Source organism: Tympanuchus pallidicinctus, unplaced genomic scaffold (genome assembly GCF_026119805.1).
Source record: "Tympanuchus pallidicinctus isolate F22 unplaced genomic scaffold, pur_lepc_1.0 scaffold22, whole genome shotgun sequence".
NCBI lineage: Eukaryota > Metazoa > Chordata > Aves > Galliformes > Phasianidae > Tympanuchus > Tympanuchus pallidicinctus.
In genome coordinates, this window is record NW_026294739.1 from 11,435,153 (window position 1) to 11,458,867 (window position 23,715).

A 23,715-nucleotide genomic window follows, 5' to 3' on the forward strand; every position below is an offset into this window, starting at 1 on the left:
CACTGTTCAAAAGGAGCTCTAAAAAAAAAAAAAAAGTCAAGCAGGGGGTCCAAGAAAAATTCAACCCGCATGCCAACTAAGGGAAAGAAAGAGAAGGCAGGAAAAAAAACCTAGCTTTTGTTGTAAAAAGAACTAATGAAGCTGCTCTTAGAACTGTCCATGGTGACACAACAAGCCTGTGCACCCACACACATTGTGAGAATGCCAGTCACCCACAGTAATGAGAAAAGGAAATACTGTGGGCAAAGGAAATATATGAATACACTGCTTTTATGGTTTAACTGTGGGGAATCACAACGCTGGCCCACAATATCTTGTGCCAACTGCCAAAAGTGGTAAAGTAATACATAAGGTTGTCTACTTATATTTTTCTTACCGACAAGATGGACTGGTGGGGGGTAAAATCCCATTATCATTATAAATTGCTAATTAAATAATTATCAATTAGATGGGCAGACAGAACTCATTCCAATGAATTCCTTGGAGGGCTTTCAGTAAAGAAAAACAGTAATTTTGATTATTTTTTTTATCCATACTTCCTGCCTAGGGGCTCTAAATAGAGATGATATATGGTGTATCCCATGTTAGACTTTCACACAGTATATCCCATGTCAGAGCTCAGGGACAAACACCGAACTTTGGAGCATATATAGATCTTCTTTCAGTTTTCCAGATAAATGGCCTTAATTTCATGACATTAATTAGAAACCCAGGGTTATTTCCTAAGGAATAAAAATAATATTTTCCAGACTTCTATGTGGCTTTGAGAAATCACTTTTTTTTTTTTCCTAAGCAACTGATAATATTTTCTAATGTCATTTCATTTGTTTTTCCTTGCTTTTTGTAATCTAGAAATTTCTTTGAAATAAAATATCGAAATATTTAATACGGATAAATATACAGATGTTAAGCATGGTTTAACTTCATACAAGGAATATTTTTAATGAAATTTATTCATCAACATCAAAACCAGTGCAAAATTCAACCTTATGCCCACAGGTTTTAGCTGCCAAGTTTTCAGATCATACCCTTGGGAAAAAATACTGTTGTCACAGTATAGAGCAACAGAAATGATCCTGTCCTGTGCCCCTTACTCATGTGAGTAATTTTCCCTGAGGTTGGGGGTCCTGCTAGATTTAATAAAACTTACTCAGCTATAATTACTCACATGCACACAGATCAGTTATACACACACTTTTCTTGTCCCAAATAAGTTTTCCAAGACAATTAAAAACTGGAATGATGTGCAACTCTTATTAAAAACAAACAAACAAAAAAAAACCCCCCACACAAAAAAAAAAGAAGCAAAAAAAAAAAAAAAAAAGCTTCAGTTGGCTGTAACAAGGAATATTCTCTAAGAACAGAAGTGCTGCAGACTTGAAGAATCACACTAATGTTTGGGACATCGTTTTCATTGCTGGCAAACAGCAACAAAAAAAGTAGGGAACGGAAATGGTAACATGAAAGATGGACTTTTAATTCCAAAGCCATGAACATTTAAATATGAATGGAGCTTGCTGCAATCCTCTATCTTTTGTCAGGAAATATGAAGCTCTGGAACTCCTTTTGTTGACTTCTTTGTTAACTGTATGAGGATGAAAGAAGTTAGAGGCCTTTTTTCATTTTCAAGACCCATCACATTGAGGCTCTCAAAAATAAATGCTGATAAATTCATGAAAATGCTAAAAGGTTGATAAAAGGAGAAAACTTTGTTTTCCAGACTGTGACATCTGTCACTGGATGAAATACCAGGGATAATTATCATTAAAAACAAACAGCACTTTTAGATTTCTCAAGTTTAGAAAGGGAAAATTAGTTATAGTAAGATGCAAAATACAATTGGCATTATAAATATCTTTTCCCTCAATTTTGACATTTTTCTCTGTTAGTTTCTGGAAGATCGCAGAGTCCTAAGGGAAGCTCCTCAAGGTGACGTCCTCTAATGTGATTTACTTTGAGGAATACTTAATGGAGAAAGGTGCCTACTACATTTTGTTATTGAGTTTTGTTCATGGTTCAGGATTGATCCACTTGAGTCTTTCAGCAGGGAGTAGTTTTCCAGTGTGGCACAGCATGACTCCAAATCAATAAGGTTAATAGATGTGGTGGCCACACAGTCAGAGGTGATGTGCCTGGCATTTTCTGTGCCAATGAAGAAAATTTCTGATGACGAGATGTCATTTTTGTGCCGGCAGTAATGTCACCCTGATTACCTAGAGCACAGAGCCAGTTAGTAAGTTAGCAAGACTGTAAATGGCCCATTAATCTGAATTATGTTTACAGCAACTGTTTGAAAAAATTTTGCTTGCATCCAGATTACCAGCCACCCTATTATTCATGAAATGCCATCAGCACACTTGCTGTATAAAAATGGTATTGCTGTGGAAAAGGGACTAAATGGAATGGCTGGTCTGGAAGTCCAACGTATATTTTTAAACTCTTAAAACGTATTATAAAACCTGAAAGACACCAGTCATCAAACAAACAAACAAACTTACAAGTAATTTTGAAATTAAATAGATTATATAAGACAAAGGAAAAAAAATATGATTCTATGATTCCATTGAAAAAAAATGTTATAATGATGTAAAAGCCAAATCTACAGATATAAAAGTGTCATGTGTTGGTCTTTCTGCAGTTCTGATTTTCTCTAACTTTTTAAAGTATGCAAACTCTTAACGGTACCTTGTAGAGCACTAGTGGGTACATGTTCCCAGATGGCTTGTGCTGTGAAAAAGCAGTGAATTGAAAAGAGAACGTTGTCTAATATTTCAATATCTAAATGTCAGGAAGATGTAATTTAGAGCGCCACTAAAAGATGTACTGAGTGAACTACAGTTTATGGTGACTTTAAGTTAACAAATGGCATTGAGGGAAGAATTTCCATAATTGAATTATTAAGTAAGATGAAATATTGATTTGCTCCCTGATATTAGTGCATCATCACTTGTCAGACTTGTACACACCCAAAGAACACTCAGTGCTGTGTCTAGCAGCAATAATGATTTTTATTATGATAATACTGTCAAGAACTATAAAGCAGAGAAAACAGCAAGGTATGTGCATACCATACCATCCCTGCACCAGAGATTTCACAGTTAAATTTTTGAAGAAAAATTATAGGACGAATGCATGGAACAGACTGGGTAAAATGATGGTTTGTATTATAAGGCTCATTCCTTATTCACTTCCTTCCTCTACTGATACTTCTTGATAACTGGTATGGAGTGAGCCAGCTTTACAGTGCTAAATAGTTCTTTTATCTGAAGAACCGAATTACATTGCAATTTATATCAGTAATTCAAATAACAGCAAAAGATAGGACTTTTTTGGCTGTTTTTACTGTTGTCCAGTTGAAGTTGAATGTACACCATGGAAGGAGTACAGCATATTCAATGGCTATTTCTATTCCGGTATGCTCATTAAATGCGTCAAATATTTGAGCAAATTAAGTTGAAATTGAAAGGAAGGACTGAAAGAGGCAAGATAAAAAAGAAAAAAGAGATCCTCCTTAATTGAATTTTAACCAGGTAGCATTGATAATTAATCCTTCCTTTTGGCAGCATGATGAAGATGATGATGATGCAATGTGTAGAATTTGGATCTTAAATTAAGAATAAAAGTTGCTTAAATATTTGATGATAACTATTTTTTTGGTGAAAGGTTTTGCAGACTACAATATCATATATTACTCACAAAGTGATCACAGGGCTTAAAAATATCTTGAACACATAAGGTTTACTCTTTTTGGTACACCTGTCAAGATCTGTGTTTCGAGAATCTGTCCACAATGCCAAAATGGAGAGGCGTTGTATTTTAGGAAAACGTTTAAAGTAGTGTTATTTTCTACCTCAATCTTTCAGCAGGAAAGCAGTTCTTTTGCCGTTAAACATTCAAAAATCATGTCTCATTTGAATAAATTAACATACTTTGTGGCAAAAATTAATTCCAAGGAAGGAACAATAAATAGGAAAGCAATTTAAATTGTGTATTTTACAGGGAAGGAAAAAAAAAAAAAAGAAAACCCAGCATTATCATGCATATGACAGCTCAGCTAATTTGATGGGCTTTGATGTTAATTTAGGGTTTACTTTAATTTCAAAACATATTTTTTCACTTAATAAGGGAAACAAAAGAAACTTTCAACCAGTTTGTTATCTGGGAATGTTTTGGCTTCTCAAATGTGAGAACATGATTGTTTTTATTTCCAGGAGGAGATAATAACACTGAAGCAATAAAAAAGAGTCAAGGCAGCTTGCACAGCACAGGAAGTTCACAGCCAGAGACTTAATTTCCCACACAATGTACTGTGCAATGGGCCCATTAACATAGATGAATAGGCTCTTTAAAGGGTTTTTTTTCCAGATATGCAGCTGCCGCTGAATGGTGCTATGTTAATAAGGTACTCACATGCCTATTCTTCAGGTACTCTGGCATTCTCTACCTAGGTAATCTCCATATAGGAAAGGCTATTAGGGGTTGTATCTCCTACCACACCTTCAATTATTTTAACACCTGCACTGATAATCCAGGCAAGGTAAACTGGTAGGGGGCCGGGGGTCGAAGTCCATCCTCTTCCCCCCCAAAGTCACATCTCAGAGGGAGGGGCTTGAGGAAGAAGGGGGGAGGAAAAAGTAAAGTCACTTTTATTACACATCAGTGGGAACATTCTGAAAAAGCTTTCATGCCTAGGAAATTGTTATTTCTTCAAACAACTGACAGCCTGCAGAGGAAACTCTAATGGAAATCCAGCTCATGCATTGTTATGCATGGCCCTCATGTAGATACATGGGGGTGGATTAAGTTCGCTTCCAAAGGGTCTATTGTGTGCAGCATTAATTTGCAGTGCTCTTGATATTTGAGTTTGAAGGTTTTACAACCTTTGTGTTTACTTAGATGCACTGTATCCTAGGTTTGTTTATTTCCTTCCACAATCTCTTATTACCCTGTAAATGTTACATTTATCTTTATTAACTTTCAGTATGTTGCTGTAAGTCACAAAGAAGGAAATAATTACAGCCTCCTTGAAATGTATTCGTTTTAAGGGCTTTTTTTTTCCCTTCCCTTCCTGGTCAGTTCTGAGTTATCCGTCTGTAAAAACATTGGTCTTTGTAAAGCAAGCAGAACAGAAGTGTAAAAATGGTGCCATTTATTATTATATAATTATTAAATCAAAGATATATCCTTATATTTCTCATGTCATAAATGTACAGATAAATTAATAGATCAATATAATATAATTCATTGTGAGTCTGCCACTAGTGCAACTATCTCTATTACCCAGATATGAGAAAAAATACCTATATCAACTCATCATGATCACAGTCTTCCCACTATATCCTCAGAATCATTTACAAAGTTATTTATTGTCACATATGGCTCTTTATCTCCCAATATTAAGAAAGAAAATAAAAATAAGACTTGTCCTATGCTAACTTAACCTGTGTTACTGTTTTTCTGTACAGATCCATATAAGCCGTAGACAGGCATTTTTGTAAATTCAACTTTCCAGTGAGATTTAAATTTAAAGATCCTAATGGTTTTTTATTTGAACTTGTCAGAGATGTCTAGAAGTGTTAGTTTTTCAACAATGAACTAAGAACTCAAAGTAACTAGTACATTCAAAAGAAGCTATGATCCTAATCTGAACTAAAGGGCTCAACTGAATAAAAATACCTTATGCTCGAGTAACTCAACTTATGTGTGACTCCTTTCTTCCCCTCCCCCTTTATATGGAAGTCAGTCAGTTAGTCGCTGTATTTTAATAACTCAAAAGAGCTTTCTGTAAAAAGAGTAAGTAAGACTTACACTAATTATGGTCTGAACCGTATCAGGTGCATAGTTTTTTCAAAAAACCCTCCAAAACTAGCAATGCGGAAGATCCCTTTAAACCACAGAAAGTTTTGAATTCAGGTCTTGATGCTATATAATAAATTAAGAGGAAAGAAATTACTCATAAGGATCACAACAGCAGAACAGCTGCCTGGAAGTCCCACTTGCTTCTTAGGCTGAGGGCCTCTGTTTGAAACCAGCCTCTGAGTGAGAAGTGCAGACTGAACGACAGGAGCCACTGACCTCAGCTGCTGAAGTGAAGATCTTAATCCAGCGTTTAGAGCTCCGGGTCTTTCCCAGTGTCCTAGGAAATGATAACAGCGGGAACAGAAAGAACTGCATTTCAGAAAGCTGTTTGAAGTACCGTGGTACTACTGGCATTGTATAAAACAATAGCACAGCTTCTTCTGGAACACGTTAAAAGTATGTGAAACCCTGGTTGGTTTAGGGAATACAGATCTAGTGCTTCTGTTCTCCTTGTTTTGTAACACAAGGACAAGCAGTGATAACAAAGAGATGCAAATTCAAAACCAATCAAAGGAAAGCCTTTTTTTTCTTCCTCATTTTGGATAATTAGGCTGTTGGTACGCAATATCATAATATTTCACTAAAGTCAGATTAAATCCAACAGATTACAAAGAGAAATCAGGTATTTGTATAGTAAAAGAATCTTCAACATTACTATAGTTAACTTGAATTACTGCCAAATAAGAAGGGGCCTGCATTTAGAATGTAAGTCCTCACCTGGTATCACAAGGTTCTGTCTTCAGCAGAATCCTCAGACCCTGGTGGCTGCCTGAGATACAGTGCAGTAATATCTGAACCACCACTGGTACAGTATGACAGTTATACTTTGCTACATTCCTACAACATCCCTCACCTTTAATCATCATTGATTCACTTTTTTTTTTTTTTTAAATCAAAGCTGCAAAAAATACAACAAAACAAGAGGATTTTTGGTTTGGTTTTAAATTCCAATCTTTAAATAAAAAAGATTGTTTTTTGTTGTTGTTGTTGTTTCTTTTTTTCCTTCCAAAAATAACAAGAAGTGAATATTACAAAGCCTGACTTGCTATCGTAAAAGCAGGCAAAGCTCTTCCAGTCATAGCATCCAAAGAAAACTTCTATACTGAAGACCTCCCACAAGTTATCAAAGACCATATTATGGAGATTTAAAATACTCTTCTCTCTTCATTAAAAGGAAGAACAGGTGTGACCACTGCAATCAGGCAGAGATTGCAGGCTTTTCTTTCTTTCTTTTGCAACTGTGAAAACATTTTTGATCCTTGTTCTCTTTTCTAGAATGGCAGAAATTATTCCGTAGATCTCCTGACAATAATGCCTTCACAGGCACATGAGACTGCCTCCTATCTGTATATTTTTGGAACATTAACATTTAGTGTGTTTATGTATTTCTCTATCAAAGCTGCTATTTATTTAATACAGGAACTTATTGCATGTTAATTCTGTGCAGCTTTTTTTACAACTTTCCCATATTCCAAAAGAGGAGCCATATACAAAGAGTACATTATGCAAGTGAACTAGACTTCTGTATTTTCTATCTGTGACTTTTTAAAGCAATCATTCCAAGTCACACATGATCTGAAATGCAGTGATAAATGTTCAGCATATTAAAGAAGTCTGATTTGTCCTTGGTTTCATAGTGTGCACAGTACTTACATTGCCTAGGTCTCCCTCAACTCTTCGCCAGCCCAGGAAGGGCAATCTATTCCAGCACTCACAGTGACTCATGCCTATCTGTTCCCTGCACTCAGCGTCATGGGAAGGTGTAGCTCAGACCATACTAATCCCTCCACCAAAATCTTCCTAGAAGGTGGTCATGGAGGTGTCTGTGCCTCCGCTTTCCCACCTCTCTGGACCTCAATCAAGAACAGGCAAAATGAGAAGCAATCACATTTTGTGCATTCTTTAAAGACAAGAAACAGTCTATCTCATAATCTCCTCCTTTTGACTCATACAATATTAAATGCTTAATAAATACCTGGAATTAACCACAACAGGGATGAGATGAAACTCAATAGTTTCCCTTCAGGCAAAAAGCCGGCTCCAAAATCTTCAAAGTTGGTTACCCTTCCAAGGTCTCTGAGTGTGAACAGTTGACGGGTATCCAGGAAAACAGAAGTGGTTGTGGGAACTGCATGTTGGAAGAGAACAAAGATAAATTAGTGTTGACGATCTGCATCACTGAGATAGTAAAGGACACATTTTAAATCTAAGGAATAGTCATTTGAAGGTTTGTGACCTCTGCCTTTAAATAAAATTACAGGCGCTCTCTTGAAAACAGGAACCATTGGAAAGGAGTTGGCCAAGAGGAAGAAAAGATTTAATAAGAGAAGCGTTATAAGGGAAAAGTAAACAGAGAGGGAAGCAGAGAAAATAAGGTATCAAAATAAAGAAAACAGACAATAGAAAATATTTGCACAAAGTAGAATACAAGTTTTAGAAACAGTGTGCATAGGTGACACTGAGAACATGAGGTGAAGAAAGAGGATGCCTATTTCATTTGGAGAATGATATTACTCTATTAAGAGAGAGGAAAACCTATTTTCTTTACAGTGATGTGAAATACAAAAAAGCAAGTAATCCTCTGCCTCTGATTACCCCCTTCTGTGTTGATACTGCTCAGGTGCACAAGCACCCTGTTAACCAGGATATACTTGTCAGGCTGACCTGTTCAGGACAAGCCTCTTCTGGATGTATCATGTCGCTGTCTCACCAACCTTCAAGACAGAACTGTTCAGAATTTCACCAAAACAGAAAAAGGGGAGAATAACAGTGACAACAGCCAGGCAACAGGAGGACCCCACAGAGGATGTTAGGATGCTGTGTCTGCTGCTTGCTGGGAGTCTAGATATTGCACCTCAAACATGGAAGGGACAAGTTCTTTTTCTTGTGCTCTAGTGGTCACTTTGCTCTGAAGACCTGAGCAGCTCTTAGCTGCAGACTCCAGAAGGATGTGGCTCAGAAACAACCAGCCCCGTTGCTGAGCACCGTGATTTTTTTTACAGCTTGTTCAAACCATCACAGAAGCGGGGGCAAAGCTTGCAGGGAGCAGGGGTAATCACTTTTACATTAAATATCTGGAAAAGATGTGGGCTATGGGCAGGAAGAAGGGACACCGGGGGAAGGAGGAGATGCAGGAAATGACAGAAGAAAAAGCCACTGAAAATAAATCCAGTGACTCATGGAAAGGTGTGACATTGCAGCAAGACTGGAGACAAGACTAAGGGAGGAGGACCACACATCTACATCTTGCACATTTTGTTCTAATATGCTCTTTTGCCTTTATCTTTTTTTTTTTTCCTGTTGCTTTTTTCATGCTGTCTGCAAAGTTTTGCAAAAGACTCCCACTGCCAAAGCCAACCAACACAACTGGGTACTGAGATGGTGCTTCTTATCTGTGGACCTTTTTTTTCTATTTTGTTCTTCTGAGATGGGCTGCTAAGGAAACAAGGTTCCCATGTAATTTTAGCAATGACAAGTGAATCAGTTCTTTTGCTTAAAAACAAACAAACAAACAAACAAAAAAAAAACCTCATTTTCATATTTCCATATTTAATTTTAGCACTTGCATGTACGTTTCTGTTATCTTTCAGCCACATGTTGCTATTTGTCTCTGTAGTGGAGGATTTCTTTTTTTCCTTTTTTTTTTTTTTTTTTTTTTTTTTTTTACTGTGGGCTTTGTGAAGCCTGACTTGCATTTAAAAGATCCACAGGGGAAAAAAAACCAACAACCCTATAGTCCTCACTGAGATACAGAGAGCTGGCATGCTGCATGCTTTGTGGGAGCACTCCACGCTACCATCTCAGATAGCAGGACACGTATGCCCAGCATCTTGCACTTACACACCAACAGCAGTGCTCAGTGCAGTGTCTTAGAGAAAATCAACAGACATGGGTGAGGAGGGGTTTTGAAAACAATGAACTACTGGTTGTTCCAAAAATTAGTCAGATTTGGCTGACAAAACACTGTTTTAACACTTGTCTAGCCACTATGCAACTTCCACAGAGGACAAACAGATGAAACTTGGGTAGAAGGAGCATTCGGAGATCTATGAGACCATTTCAGATTATCTGATTGCAGTTAGACTTTTGTCTATGTTACTCACCCTTCAGCTATCTAACTTGCGATGAGAATCAAGCTTCTAAGGTATTTGGGTGCTTTTGAAAAGGTTACGTGCAGTCATAAGCAGGCAGTCAAGACTCAATGTTCAGTCAGCTTTAGTGAGGCAGCTCATTGCTGTGATACATCTTAACTCGGCTGCTGTTCTTACTGGCAGACAGGGTTTCAGACAGACTCTGGTTATGATTTAATCTTGGTCTGCATGCTCAAACTCCTTCTGCAGCCAACACAGGGACTGCCTTGAACACAAGAGAGAGCAACTGCAATCAGTTTTCTGTTTGAACAACATTTGGGTTGTCATTTCATCAGTGGAGCACAGCCACTCACGTTCTGCTCTGATTTGCTCCCAGACTGTAAACACTTGTGGATTGTCCATGAAAAATGTACGCACTGCATTTGCCCTGCAAGTTTCTTTTCCTCAGAGGAGACGCTGCATCTAGCTCATTGCTGTTTCTGGTGCCATCATGGGGCTGCCAATCCCACCAGCGTTCCTTCACCGTGATAGGCAAGCTCTACCCTTACATTGGAAAAAAAAGCAATTAAATGCGTGATTTATTTTTCTCCCAGTGACAGATTTAGAGAGTGGTACTCCAGAAATACCAACAGATTGTGGCGTGCATTCTCCTGGTGCATTCTCCGTCCCAATTCCCCTCCTAGTTTTCTTTCTCTCTCTAGTTACAAACCTTCCCCCCATGATGCCCGGACACCATCCATGTCGCCCGTTTGTAGTTCTCAGTGTTCACTCACCTTTGCACTCCTCCTCTCTATTGCTGCATGTTGGCCAACTTTCTTTCATAGATTTTGTCAGGACAAGCTTTGACAGATCAGACTTCAGTCTGTGCCATACCTCAACTACAGTACTGACTGCATTCATTCAGGTGAACAATACGTATAAGTAGCACAAATTTACCATCACATACAAAAGCATATTGTCATAAAGCTATATTGTGGTTGACAAAGACATATTCCAAGCATTTATCCCATTAAATATGACAGATTTTCTGCTCCAAATACTCTCCATGAAGCTAGAAGCTTTCTGTCAATTGAGTGTGATAGAAAAGGGTCATGTGACGTTAGCTCACAACATGATTTGCCTTAATAAATACAATAACTTTCCTAAAATGTGTCACCTATCCTCTGCCCACCTAACATCAGCTGAAAAACTTCTTGGTTTTGCCACCGTGACCAGCAGGCACCAGAACAATTCAGTGTCATGTCTCTCAATATCTTACGGCATGACCCCATTGAGATATTTGTGACAGAATATGACAATCTGGAAATATCACCCTAAACACTTAAGACATCTCTGCAAGCCTTTTGGGTACCATACAATCATATGAGACTCCATACATGCATACAATTATCCATTCCCTTTGTGTAGGGATAGGTCCTCAGTTTTGCATAGTTTTACAGTGAGGTTCAGTTGTGGCAGAGCTGTGCATTACCTGGCATTTGTTTGAACAGGGGGATGTGGAAGCTTAGGACATGACAGGACAAAAACATCACTCAGCAGAATATCTTCTGTTTTTGCAGTCAGTAAAGCTCAAGAAGACAGTGCTATGAGAAAATGAAACACAGTAGTTAGAACTCAAGGAGCAAAAAATTGATTATCCAGGGAGAAAAATAAAGAACCTGACAGAAGAGATACACAATGTGGATATTAAGATCTCTAGTTGCAGATTTATAACTTGATTGTTTTCCCCAGAGATGACAATGTTATGTACAAAGAAACAGATTCAGTTTGGTCAGTTTAGTTTCCAGTCAGTTTAGGATTCCATAGTCGATAATTTATACAAACTACACTCACTACCTTGCACTGGAACGGCCAAATTTTGAACTTAAATATTACAAGTAAAAGAGACATGAAAGTGAGTTTTTGGAGAAGTATTTGAAAAATTAGGAAAAATTAATAGCTTTCATGAAGTTTCTTCAGCATGTGAATCTACCTGCAATTATTTTTGAGTTTCCCTTATAAAAATTAAATAATCTAGAGTTACTAGATGACTATTTTATTAAAGCAGAAAGAGAAAAGTTTTTTTTTTTTTTTCCCCAAAAAACTTAGGAGTTTAAAGGTTCAACTAGTCCATTTATATGAAAATCCTGAAATTTGACCAGAGATTACACACTTCTTTCCTGCACTTTCTTCCCATCCTATGGAAAACGTAGCGCTTTAATTCTGGAGCAGTTAACATAAAAGATCTTGCTTAAGAGAAGCTTTTCTTCTGCAAAAGATAATCTGCTTTCAAAGTTATAAGTTTGACAATCAAGTGGTCTAATTGATTGAACATTTACAAATACTTCATAATTAAATTTGTGCCAAACTATGTGAAAAAGATTAATGTTCCGCTTCCCCAAACTGTTTCTCCCTCATGTTCTTTTTTGTGTGTGTGCATGTGTGAACGGAATCTTCAGAAACTCCTTCCAGTTGATGCATCGTTGAGGTGGTTGAACACATTGCATTATGGCAGTCTGTCACATCAGTGTTTCACCCTGAGATAGCGGACTTGACACACTGGGAAAGAAAGTTAGACAATCCAAAATCCGAGGAGTCAAGTTTCTTTTGAAATTCAAAGACAGAATTTTGATCTACTTACCTCCGATTGTAGCAAGAAAAAAGAAGTTTAAGTAATTATAGTATAACTTTTGAAACATTAAGAAGAAGTTCCCATAAATAATAAGGTCTTACTGGTCCTGCATGTTGTTGGAAGTAACATGCTCTGTAAACAACACTTTCTATTTTGGTGAACCACTCTAAGTAGTTATGGCGACACAATACAGGGGATAGAGTCTGACACACCGGCAAACAGAATATGGCACTGCAGTACTTGTATGCAATAATGCCTTGAATAGAAGTAGTTCCAATGCTTTCACTACCACATGAACTTTTACCTCGTGCCATGCTATTGATTGAAATTTTGCCTCCAGACAACTTTCCTCAGACAGTGTTTCATTCAACTGACGCTAGACCTAGTAAATGAAAATTTGTAGTAGTTTTGGGGTTCCGTCTTGTATTTCCAGAGGAAGAATTGCAAGTTTATTGAAATACAAAGCTTAACTTGTGGAGTTGTGCAGAATGTTCATACCGTTATTTTTAACCAGAATGTACAGCATGCCTTTATGGAGATTTTATCACACACACAAAAAATAATTGCCAAGACCACAAACAACAGTGTTTCAGTGTTGTAGTGCAAGAGGGTTAGGAACAGGACCTGGAAATTCTAGTTTTTTAGCTTTAATCAGCATACAATAATGCGGATGAGTAATTAATATGGAAACAAGGGTGAAGATGGATTGCCACAGTTTGGAGGAAAAGAGTGCCATCTGGACAATATTGCCAGCTCAAGATTATATGCAAGTCTGTTATTTAGTTTTTGTTTTCAACAACAGAGAATACGTGATATATTAAGTCTAACAACAAAAAGCCAATGTTCATAAACCTTAATATCAAATGATGTTTGAAAACAAGACACTAGCTTTTATATATGCATTGCACATTGATGTTTCTATTACTTCTATTATTTAAAGTTTTTTCAAAATGAAAGTTATAACTTTAAGCTCATGGGTTAATAGCAGCATTTGTTGAAAATTCTAAAATTTGCTCCACTTTGGCAAGCTTTTGTAGAGCTTTTGTGCAAGGAATGAGGAGTATTATAATAATGTTAAATCTCCAGTGGATTCCTCCATGGATTCTCTTTATTTGAATTCTCTATGGCATCCTAGATCCAAGTCTCATGTCAGAACCTTTTCTCCTTTTTATCTCAGAATTACCAGTAAATGACACTTACTGGCAATATTTCTCTTATGATAAAGTACTGCTTCTTACAATGTCCATCGCAGATCTCCTGATTTTATTCTAAGTGTCTCAGAGTATTCTAAGAGGTCTCAGAGTGTCCTCTCAGATTCACACAGTTATAGCAAGCAACTTCAAAATTAACCACACAACCAACCTCAAACTGCTCAAAGTGTACAAATTTCTCATTATAAATAAAAGAATCAAAACCATTTGAATGCTGTAGGGCCATGACAATTTTTTAGCTTAACATGCATTAAAATTTTTTTCAGAGGGCTCTATTTCAGCCATGCCTTTTTATCTGCCTTCCACCTTCCATCATATCTTCCATGTGCATGAAGAAATCATCACTATCAGAAGAGCAATAAATGATAAATGATGGAAGAGTTATCACATTTATCCAGAAGTGAATGAGGTGCTAAATTAACACCAAACACACAGCTGAAAGTTCTTCCTCAGACTTTGCTATGGGCTCATCCTTACTCATTACTTACTCATCCTAATTAATACAATCTTTTATGAGCTTCCATGAAGTTAAATATACTTTTATTATCCATTTGATCTTGGTTCAATTCCCAACTCACTACAGACTAAGGCCTAAGTCTTTGTAATATAAGGAACTTAATTCTAGTTTGTAATTAATTATTGCAGTTTGAATGAAGTTCCAGGGGAAAAAAAGTACTTATTTTTCCACAGCAATTTACACTCATGCTTGAGTACTGACCAATTTGTGTTGAACAGAACAGCAGAAATGCAAATACCTTGGAGTGCAGCATGGAGCAACTCTAGGGCTGCTTAGGGTACATACTTCTCCCTACAAGACCAGGAGAGGCTGAATGTTTCACAAGTCAGCATGCACACTGCATACATCCTTGTTAATGTAGAGATGTTCCCCGTAAGCTAAAATGCAGCAGATTCATGCATGTGGGGCTTCATTCCTTAATGGAGACACAGTCCTTGTCCAAATCTCATCGTCTCAGTAAAACAGCACAAGTTTCTTTGCCAAATTGTCTCATAAGACCACAATGAGATCTGGATTTACCCACTGCCACAGGGTTTAATGATGTTAAGGGCAGCACTGAATTACATCTCTACTTGTGATTTCCATCTGATAAAGGACCAGGAAATGCAAAAGACTGAATACATATACACAACACTGGTAAACGGTCCAACACAGTGAGCCATAGCATGCAGTATTTAACTCTCACTCAACACAACTCATGCTACTTTACTGAGGCATTCAGAAAGGGATGTGTTACTACAAAGCTACAGAACATTACAGAACAAATAAATAAAAATTGAAGTACTTTGAGATTAACTTTCACAAAATCTGTTGCTAAAGGGATCCCATTAGGCCATTACTCCCACAACTCTTAGCAAGGACTCAAAATCATGACTGCAAATAACTACAGGAGAACTAGAGGAATGGCTTCAAAGCTTTGTGTTTCGCAAAATAAATGAAAACTTAATAGAGCTCAATTTGCAAAATACATGCCAATTTTACAATTGTGGCATAAAGAATTGCAGTTCAAACAAACAATCGTCAACATGGCTAAAAGTTTATCTAAACTGGACATCACAGTCAAAAAAAAAAAGAATCAGTGAAAGTGAGAGGTAAGGGATGGCTGCAGAACAATAGCACCATTTTCAAATTACAAAAATAGAGCCTTGACTTATAATAGAAACCAGAGCTAAAAGTTGAATGCCAGCTATTTTTTTTTGTTTTGTTTTGAGCTTTCATGTTGACCTCTGCTCTACACAAACTTAAATCTGTTTTACATCAGAAGCTGCAGGGACATGGGAATACATGGGAAAAGAATAAGTCTGGCAGCTTAGAGAGGACCAGCTAGATTTCCTGAGCTCCAGTGGGATTGGTGACATAACTAAAAAGCAACAAACAGCAGGTGAGAGGAAGGATTTAAATATAAATAAGAACACTTTGAAGCCATAGGGTTTTATTGATCACATTCACATTTTTTAGAAAAATATGTAACTAAGTAAGAATGCAAAACCAAGATACCAAGAAAGGAAAAATATATATACTAGAGAAAAGTGAAAGTATGGAATAATGTTGATAAATACTCCCTGGTCTAAAAATAAAATAAAATAAAATAAAATAAAATAAAATAAAATAAAATAAAATAAAATAATTTTTAAAAATCATCTAAATGCCGTATTTTCTTTAATTAAAAATACCTGAATTATTTAAGGATTTCTGATTGAATTAAAAATTGAAGACACATCAAGATCTGACGAGTGATGTGATTAGTGGTTTACACAGTCATTAAGATTTGCCTGCCCATTTGGACCCAAACTTAGCCTCTAATTAGAAAAACTATCAGAAATTCAGACCCACAAACTCAGTATATACATACTACATGGTTAGTAGTATGGTTAAAAATATTAATTTGCAGAATTCACCCTTTTTTAAAAGATCAAAGCTCACATTTTTTTTTTTTTTTTAAAGTATTCAATACATACAAAGAGACTACAACCAATTAAATGGCCATGGTTTAACAGTTAAGATTTGCTGTCCTACTAAAGGTGCTGTTCACGCTCTGTAGGATCAGAGTTCAAATAGCAGTGCATTCAATCTGGAAAAAAGTGGTGGTTACAATAGCCTAGTAATAACAGTTGCAGATAATAATCTGAAAAGCTGAAACCACTGAAACATGATGGTTTGCAGTTAGAAAATATTTGTGTGTTTTACCAGAAAGTAACCCATTACCCTGCCAATAGGGAAAAATAAAAATCCAGTGGGAAGACACAAAATTAGATCAGAGCTCCCTTAAATAGGAGGAAATCCAGTCTCGCTGAACAGAGATGTGATCATTCAGATGGCATTTCTATCAGTTCATTCATTTAAAACTCAATTTAATGCTACGTTAGAATTTTCCCTTATCAAACACCAGTGTGTATGTGCAAACTGACTTGGAGGAGCAGGCCCTTTATAGGGAACCCACAATCACGTGCTGCAAGCAGAAGCACAGATTCACCCCCTTAACTTTAGGCAGATAGCTGCAGTTATGAAGGCTGTGAAAGAGTCTTACCAGCTCATCGAAGATGTCCAGTTTGCCACTTACAGTGCCCAATAGTGGATGCCTGCGTTAGTGCAGGAAAGAAACAAACATTTGGTGATTTTTCCCCGGGAAACTCTTCCGTCCTCCAAAGATCTGCATTGTAGAGAGTTCCAATTGGCAGTTTTTGGAAGATTGGTCTTCCGTGAACTTCTCTCATTAATGGTCAGTACCTCACAGCACATGAGGACATCACAGAGTAACAACCTATCAGTGGGAAATTATTAACTCTCTTAACAGCAAAAGCATGGTGTGGAGTTTGTGGCACACTGTGGTCTACTCTGAGTCTGCAAATGCTGCCCTCGTTAAACATATGCCGTTGGTACTAGAAGAAAACAGTAGGCACTTCTCCCTCTCCAGTCTCTCCCTCTCTGCAGTCATGGTGCTTGAAATGTTTCTTATGCAGCAAGGATACATCTTCCAATCCCAATTTCCCAGGCTGAATAATTTGCCTTTTGGCCTATCCGGCCATTCCTTATGTAAAGGATGCGAAATCAGAACTCCATGCATCCAGGTTTGCTCTTCTGCTGATCTTCCAAGGAAGAGATGGGAGAAGGTTCAGATATCTTCACCTCATATTTTAAGATTCACCTGCTACAGGCTGAATTATTCTCTGAACATTTCTGGTGGCTTTCTTTCTTTTTTTTTTTTTTTCTTCTAGAGAAGAGTGAGCCTTTGTGGCTCTTCTGCTTATTAAGACCTAATTTTTAGATGCCAAGTTGGTGTTTTGAAGATGCCAGAATTATATCAAATTTTACTAAATTTATCAGGTGAAGGTTGGAGTATTTCTGGTTAGCAAGAGAGAAAAAGTTATGCTATTAATGGCTCCAATTTGACAGTAGTTTCTTTTCAGTACATGAAATGAGAAAAATGAGAGCCAGTTCATTACAAAAATAGTGGAAGTTATAATAAGGCCAATGTAGGTTGAATGTGTATGTGAGGAATGAAATGTATGAAAATGCAACATCAAAGAAAGATGAGCAGGGAATGGAGTGCAGAGAAACATGTAATGATCCTAGTCAGAGTAACGTCCAAGATAATTGGTTAAGGATTACAGCACTTGGGAACTGGTACCCTACAACAGAAGTAGAAAATAGACTGAAAAGAATGAGACCCTGTCAATCTATAATCACGTTATAAGGACCAGAATCATCTCTCCAGTAGAAGCTGAGGCTCTCACAGGTGTAGCATTGAATGTCTCACTTCCAATAGCTCAGGAGATTTTAAATAGACAGACCTGACTCATGCTTTGCCCGCAGGTTCCTTCTAAATATTTTTCATATTAACTCTGGGGCTACAGAGAATCTAATAACCCATCAGTGTGAAGTTATTAACTCTTTTAATGGCAAAGGCATGACACAGACTTTGTGGCCCAGTAAAAATTCTTGCTGTTTATGCAGTGTTAAATAAGTCAGTTGATCAACGGTGCTCTGATGATTTATTAACATCGTGCTGCCAATGAGAACTCATGCTGCAACTTAAGATGGATCAAATTTTACTTTAAAATATTAAGGTGCCATACCTATAAAGGACTTGTAGAAACAACTGTGTATTTATCATATATTAACATAGCAAAATACAACTGAATAACAAGGAAAGCATCCCTTTCATCTGTTTAAAGCAACAACATTAATAGCAAATGTTTGTTTTATAATGTTGTCATGCAATTCCATAAAAATGGCTTGATATTCCAGTGTCAGAATTGATACTTATGTTATGTATTAACTATATTTATCTCGCAAAAAGAGGGGGGAAAAAAACTCTAAATTTAATTTTACTTGGATGTGAGTACACTGCTTTCATATTTCAATGAAAAAAATCTACATGGCATGAATTTCTCACTGAAAAAATTTGAGTATTATTAAAACTGATGAAACAAAACACAGCAAAAAGAATTTTTCTTCTCTCACAAAAGATTCACAATGCCACATTGCTCTGGTATCATTTCTAAAATTTGATTTATGATTTCTGCCTCATTGAGGGTGACACTGCTTGGTACAGATTTATTTAGCAGCTGTCTGCTAAGCACAATACTGTGGTTCTCCTTTCTTTTTATATATACATATATAGGCAGCACTGCAGGGGAAGCTGGTGCATAAACAATTGCCAGGCACCAAAAGTCATATGGCATGCAAAGCAGAGCGTATATTGTGAGGATTTAAGTATTTGCACTGCCATTAACTGTTATTTATTTTACAGTTCAGACCCTTTAAAAATCTGCATATGGTAGAGAAAATTCTAGGAGGATTTCAGTGCCATATTAAGAGTTATAATATTTATTACTACACTTTGGACTTACCAGACTTTCATCTGAGATGCGTACTGTTTAATAAAGATGGTTAAGTACTATCTCCCCTATTTCACTGATTAAGGATCTGAACCACAGACTGAACACCTTCTGACACAACCAGAAGAAAGATCAAATTGGCAAATAGTGCAGCCCAGAAGTAATTCTACAAAGCAGTACAATTGACACTGACGGTTAGAAACCTACATTCTGAGCATTGGAATGTATGCATACATATATATATATATATATACACACACACTTACACACACATAGGTTGCTCTGAAAGTACTGCCTCCTATTTATTTCCATGAAAACGACAATAGCTACAAAGAGAACAGCAACATTATTTGATGAGTAAATTCTCAGATACAAAACACTATTTATCAGCATAGTCATCACCATTAACTGTGCATTTTTGCCAGCATCTAACAAGAACCTGAATGTGCACTCATAACAAATACGTACTACTGGAGGTGACTCACTGTCACCACTGCTGAAAGGCACCACCCACCACCTCACTGTGCTTACACCACTGTTTGGTTTCCATAAATATTCAGCAAATATTGATGAATGTCAGCCATTTTCTTCCACATGGAGGAACTCAAGGACACATCTTTGCTCCGTATGCACTTCCATATCTGAGACTATTCTGCTGCTGGCTGTCACATGGCAGCAACATATACCTGGACATTGGTGGGAAGGTTCAGCCTCTACTGCCATACCACCAATATCCACTTCTGATGTTGTGGGCCAACCAAAAAATAAAAATAGGAGGCATTGTTTACAGTGTTTTGACTTGAGGGATTGTCAACAAACCATGTGAACAAAGCACACCTGAGACATTCCCCTGCTGAGGGCTCTGGCCCAGTCAATGCCAAAGTCTAATACAGACCATGAGATGTCTGGCCCTAGGCACTGTCACAATGGCCCAGAATTTCGAAGGCCTGCAGAAAAGATAACGAGTGACTTTCACAGGTTTGCATGTGCACATGGGGCTTTTTATACAGAGCTCCTTTCCTGAGTAGGTTAAGGATTCCAATACTATGTAGATGTAGCTGTTGAGGCGTTTTAAAAATCAAAGAATACACAAGTATCACTTAAAAATTGAAGAGGATTTAGGACCAATTTTTAGTCCCTTATGCAACCAATTGCTACCTTGTACCTAATAAAATATAGTAGAGAATTCAAGTTGATCTGCAGGCATTATAACTCGTCCTTCAAATCTAACTAAATACAAAAAGTGATAAATTATAGCAAGTGATCCTTGCTTTTTAACTGGCATTCCAAGTCCATTTGCCTTTCTAATGCATTTTGAAAAAGATAAATGCTCAACACTTAAGCTGCACATAAGCTTCTTGCTCCTTTATATTATTTCCTATAAATATAAATGCTTTTGGTCATGCGATTTGATCTTTGAGTACATGGTACAATAAATCTAGTCACAATTCATTTCCCTTAAAAACAAACACGACCTTTTTAAAAAAAAAAAAACAGGGCAGAAGGGTTCTTTCTTAACACATAAATACCTAATAATCTGAACAGACCACTTAGCCCCAGAGTAAAAGTCACGTACTAAGTAGATACGTGCTTTCCACACCAGACAGCAAAAAAGTTTTTATGCAGGAAAGTCTGTGAAGATTGAGCCAATCTCTTGTCAGCTCACATGTCATGCCAGCTTTACCTGTTACTTCGTATTGATTGCAGGCAAATTTGATTGTAATTTTCTGTCGAAAACCCCAAGGTAAACCATCCTTGCCTTACATATACCACAGGAAAAGTCTCCGGTCCACTGGCTTTCTTTCTTTTTTTTTTTTTTGTATATGGACAGGGATGCTACAGTACTAGCATATATACTATGGAGCCACCTCATCACGGGAAATTCCTTAAATTGTAACCAGCACCTACCTATTTTATCCTCCAGCTGACACAAGCACTTTGAGTTTAGCCACTGTCTACTGTCTACTGCTGTTTTGACTGTTAAATATATTGAACGTATTAACACCAGCTGCAGTCTAAGCACTAAAAGCATGTAGAGAGATGTTTACTTTCCATACATAGTAGTGTTTAGGATAAAAATAAGTCAAAGAAAAATTCAGAATGAAAAAGAGAAGAAAGGATTTTCATGAACAGGATCAAGTAAGTAATGTATAAAGGAACGTCTGTATTCTGTCATGATTACTTACTCTATTTTGATCTCACATCTTCTGCTTCACCCTGGAAACATTCTTTGGCTCTAATTGAAGTTTCCAAAATATAGACTTCATCAACATCAATTCAACACATCATCATCTAAAACAAGGTGATAAAGTTGGTATTTATATCTATCAGGGGACTGACTACAGATGATGACAACAACCATCTCAAAAGGTATAATTCTCTGCCACAGTATGTATCAGTATTTTTCTTAATTATTTCTGACATTTTATCTATTACTCCAAGGACTTTTTCAGAGGGTGCAAATAAAAGGGAAAAATGGTTTTTGTGCCACAGATGAAGAAATACATCTTCTGTAAGTAATTCCCAGAAGAAATCTTGGAAATGTTATGGGGTCAGGAAATAGGTAAGAAAATAACATTTGTCACCCTTGCTGAATTGGGCATCTAAACTTAGAGTAGCACCAGTGACTTATCTGCCACTCCTTAGGCAAGAAGAAAAGTGAGAATGCAGAAGTGTATGGGGGAAAAAGAGCCCCATGAATGTTTCCCAGTCAACCGGAAATCTGTCTAAAGATTTTGTTCTTCCAGCTGCTTATATCCTGTTTTCCCACAGCTGATGTCCTTTCACTTCTGTTATTATAAATTACAGCAAAAGTAAAGAATCATACAGTTAAAGTTATAGCAGCTACATGAGTGCATCAAGTTTAGGACCAGCAAATAATGACTGAGAGTGGCCAGGAGAAAAACTTTCAAGTTAATGTGCTGCATAGATGCGATAAGAGTGGCCAATTATCAACATCTGCAGAGAATACTAAGATAATTCACTGGTAGGCAGCCCACAAAACCAAAAAGATACCCTCAAAAAAGGACTTGAAAAAGCTTGTTACAAGTCACTTCTTCTGACATGAGTCTGATGCACAATGGACAACTGAGTTGTGAAGAACAACTTGTCACAGAGCCCTAGAGAAATTTCAAGCACAGTTGGCTGCCCAGCTTAATGACATTGTTATTAAACTCAATATAAATAAAACAGGCCATAGCAGACTCGATCTCAATGTTCTTATCTTAAAAACTTGAAAACACTGCAGCTGTCCCAGAGCACTATACAAAAAACTCACCTGGTTTTTCCAGCCTTGGAACTAGTTTCTGTACGAACAGTCTTCTCTCACCCTCTGAATCTTCCAGTATCCTGTGTTGATGACCTACCAGAATGAATATAATGATCAAAACATGAGTTTCATAGAGTTATTCACAGAGGGCCTATTTTATCTTGTATCACACGGACACAAATTAAGCTAACGGCACTACATGGAAGCTTCTAAGTTCAGAAATAGGTATAACAGCATTCTAACAAGAGTTACTCAGGACATACTAGGAGCATGTCAATTATTCAGTAAATAGCAGAATGAAACATTCACTTTCAGATATGTGTTAGTCAGGTGGTTTGTCCTTATTGTACGCTCAATGAGAAATGAAAAATGCCTTTTTTCCCCCTTCTTCTAGCGTTGGCTACATGGTGGCCTGCCTTTAAGAAGGCATTTACTGCCTAACTCTGAGAGATAGAAGAGGAAGGGTGAATGATTTTCATGCTCTGGCACTCATTGTAGACTGTTTAATTTGTCAGGACTACTAGGCCATGGTTTTGTGCTTTGACAGGTTTTTGTTATTCCTGCTAATCCCATTTCTGTTGTGTAATGTGCGTGGCAGCATCTGGTGACAACAGAATAGAACACCTAATTGTGAATGAATACAGAGCGCCCTGTTCTGCCACATTGCCTGTTGCACTATTTTTGCATTTTTATGGCTGAGGGTGGGCTTCCAGGAGCTGCAAAGCAGACAGCCCATCGTTGTAATCAAATTTGCCATTTGCATGTGTGTGTTCTCAGCAGCCTTCTTATTTCTATAGCCCCCAGGATTCCGTGAGTTTGGCTTTCTGGCTCCCTCTTCTGAGTGGAAAGGATGATCGTACGTATCTAGTAAACAATTGCTCTTTACAGTTAAATCACAAAGTGAAACTGATGGCTTTAATTGCGTTTGAGTGTCATTAGAGCGAGCAGAAGTGAGGTGGATCAATGCAGTACCTGAATGATGTCTGCTGCTCCCACCCATAGCATGGCTTCATTCACTTGATAGACGTGAGCACTCCTCACTACCTGAGCATCTATTTTTCCAGTCCACCTTGTTCAGATCTTCCAGATCCTATTCCTCTTCACCACTCAATGTGTACAGGGTATAGAGAGCAAGTAAAGGAGCTATGGGCTCTGCTTAGTGTTGCTCATGTAGACACACTTAGCAATAGGTAGAGTAATAGTATAATGACTATAAATGCTCCCAAAACGTTAAGACTAGGATATCTGTTTTTAAACAGTGGTCTGGCACATTTCAGAGGGAAGGGTTCAGTTCAATACCTTTAAATCTTCCTGACA

General features: G+C 37.3%; 1 long non-coding RNA gene across 1 annotated transcript in view; it reads right to left on the reverse strand.

The window, feature by feature from the left end:
* Positions 1-6,075: 6,075 nt before the first annotated feature.
* LOC128082101 (uncharacterized) overlaps positions 6,076-23,715 on the reverse strand; it is a 54,415-nt gene continuing 36,775 nt past the window's right edge. The window contains exons 8-13 of the long non-coding RNA XR_008207548.1: positions 22,408-22,491; positions 21,317-21,422; positions 11,422-11,533; positions 9,963-10,215; positions 7,835-7,987; positions 6,076-6,136 (exon numbers count right to left, since the gene is read on the reverse strand). This is a non-coding gene — a long non-coding RNA (uncharacterized LOC128082101). The remainder of the gene's footprint in view (positions 6,137-7,834; positions 7,988-9,962; positions 10,216-11,421; positions 11,534-21,316; positions 21,423-22,407; positions 22,492-23,715) is intronic.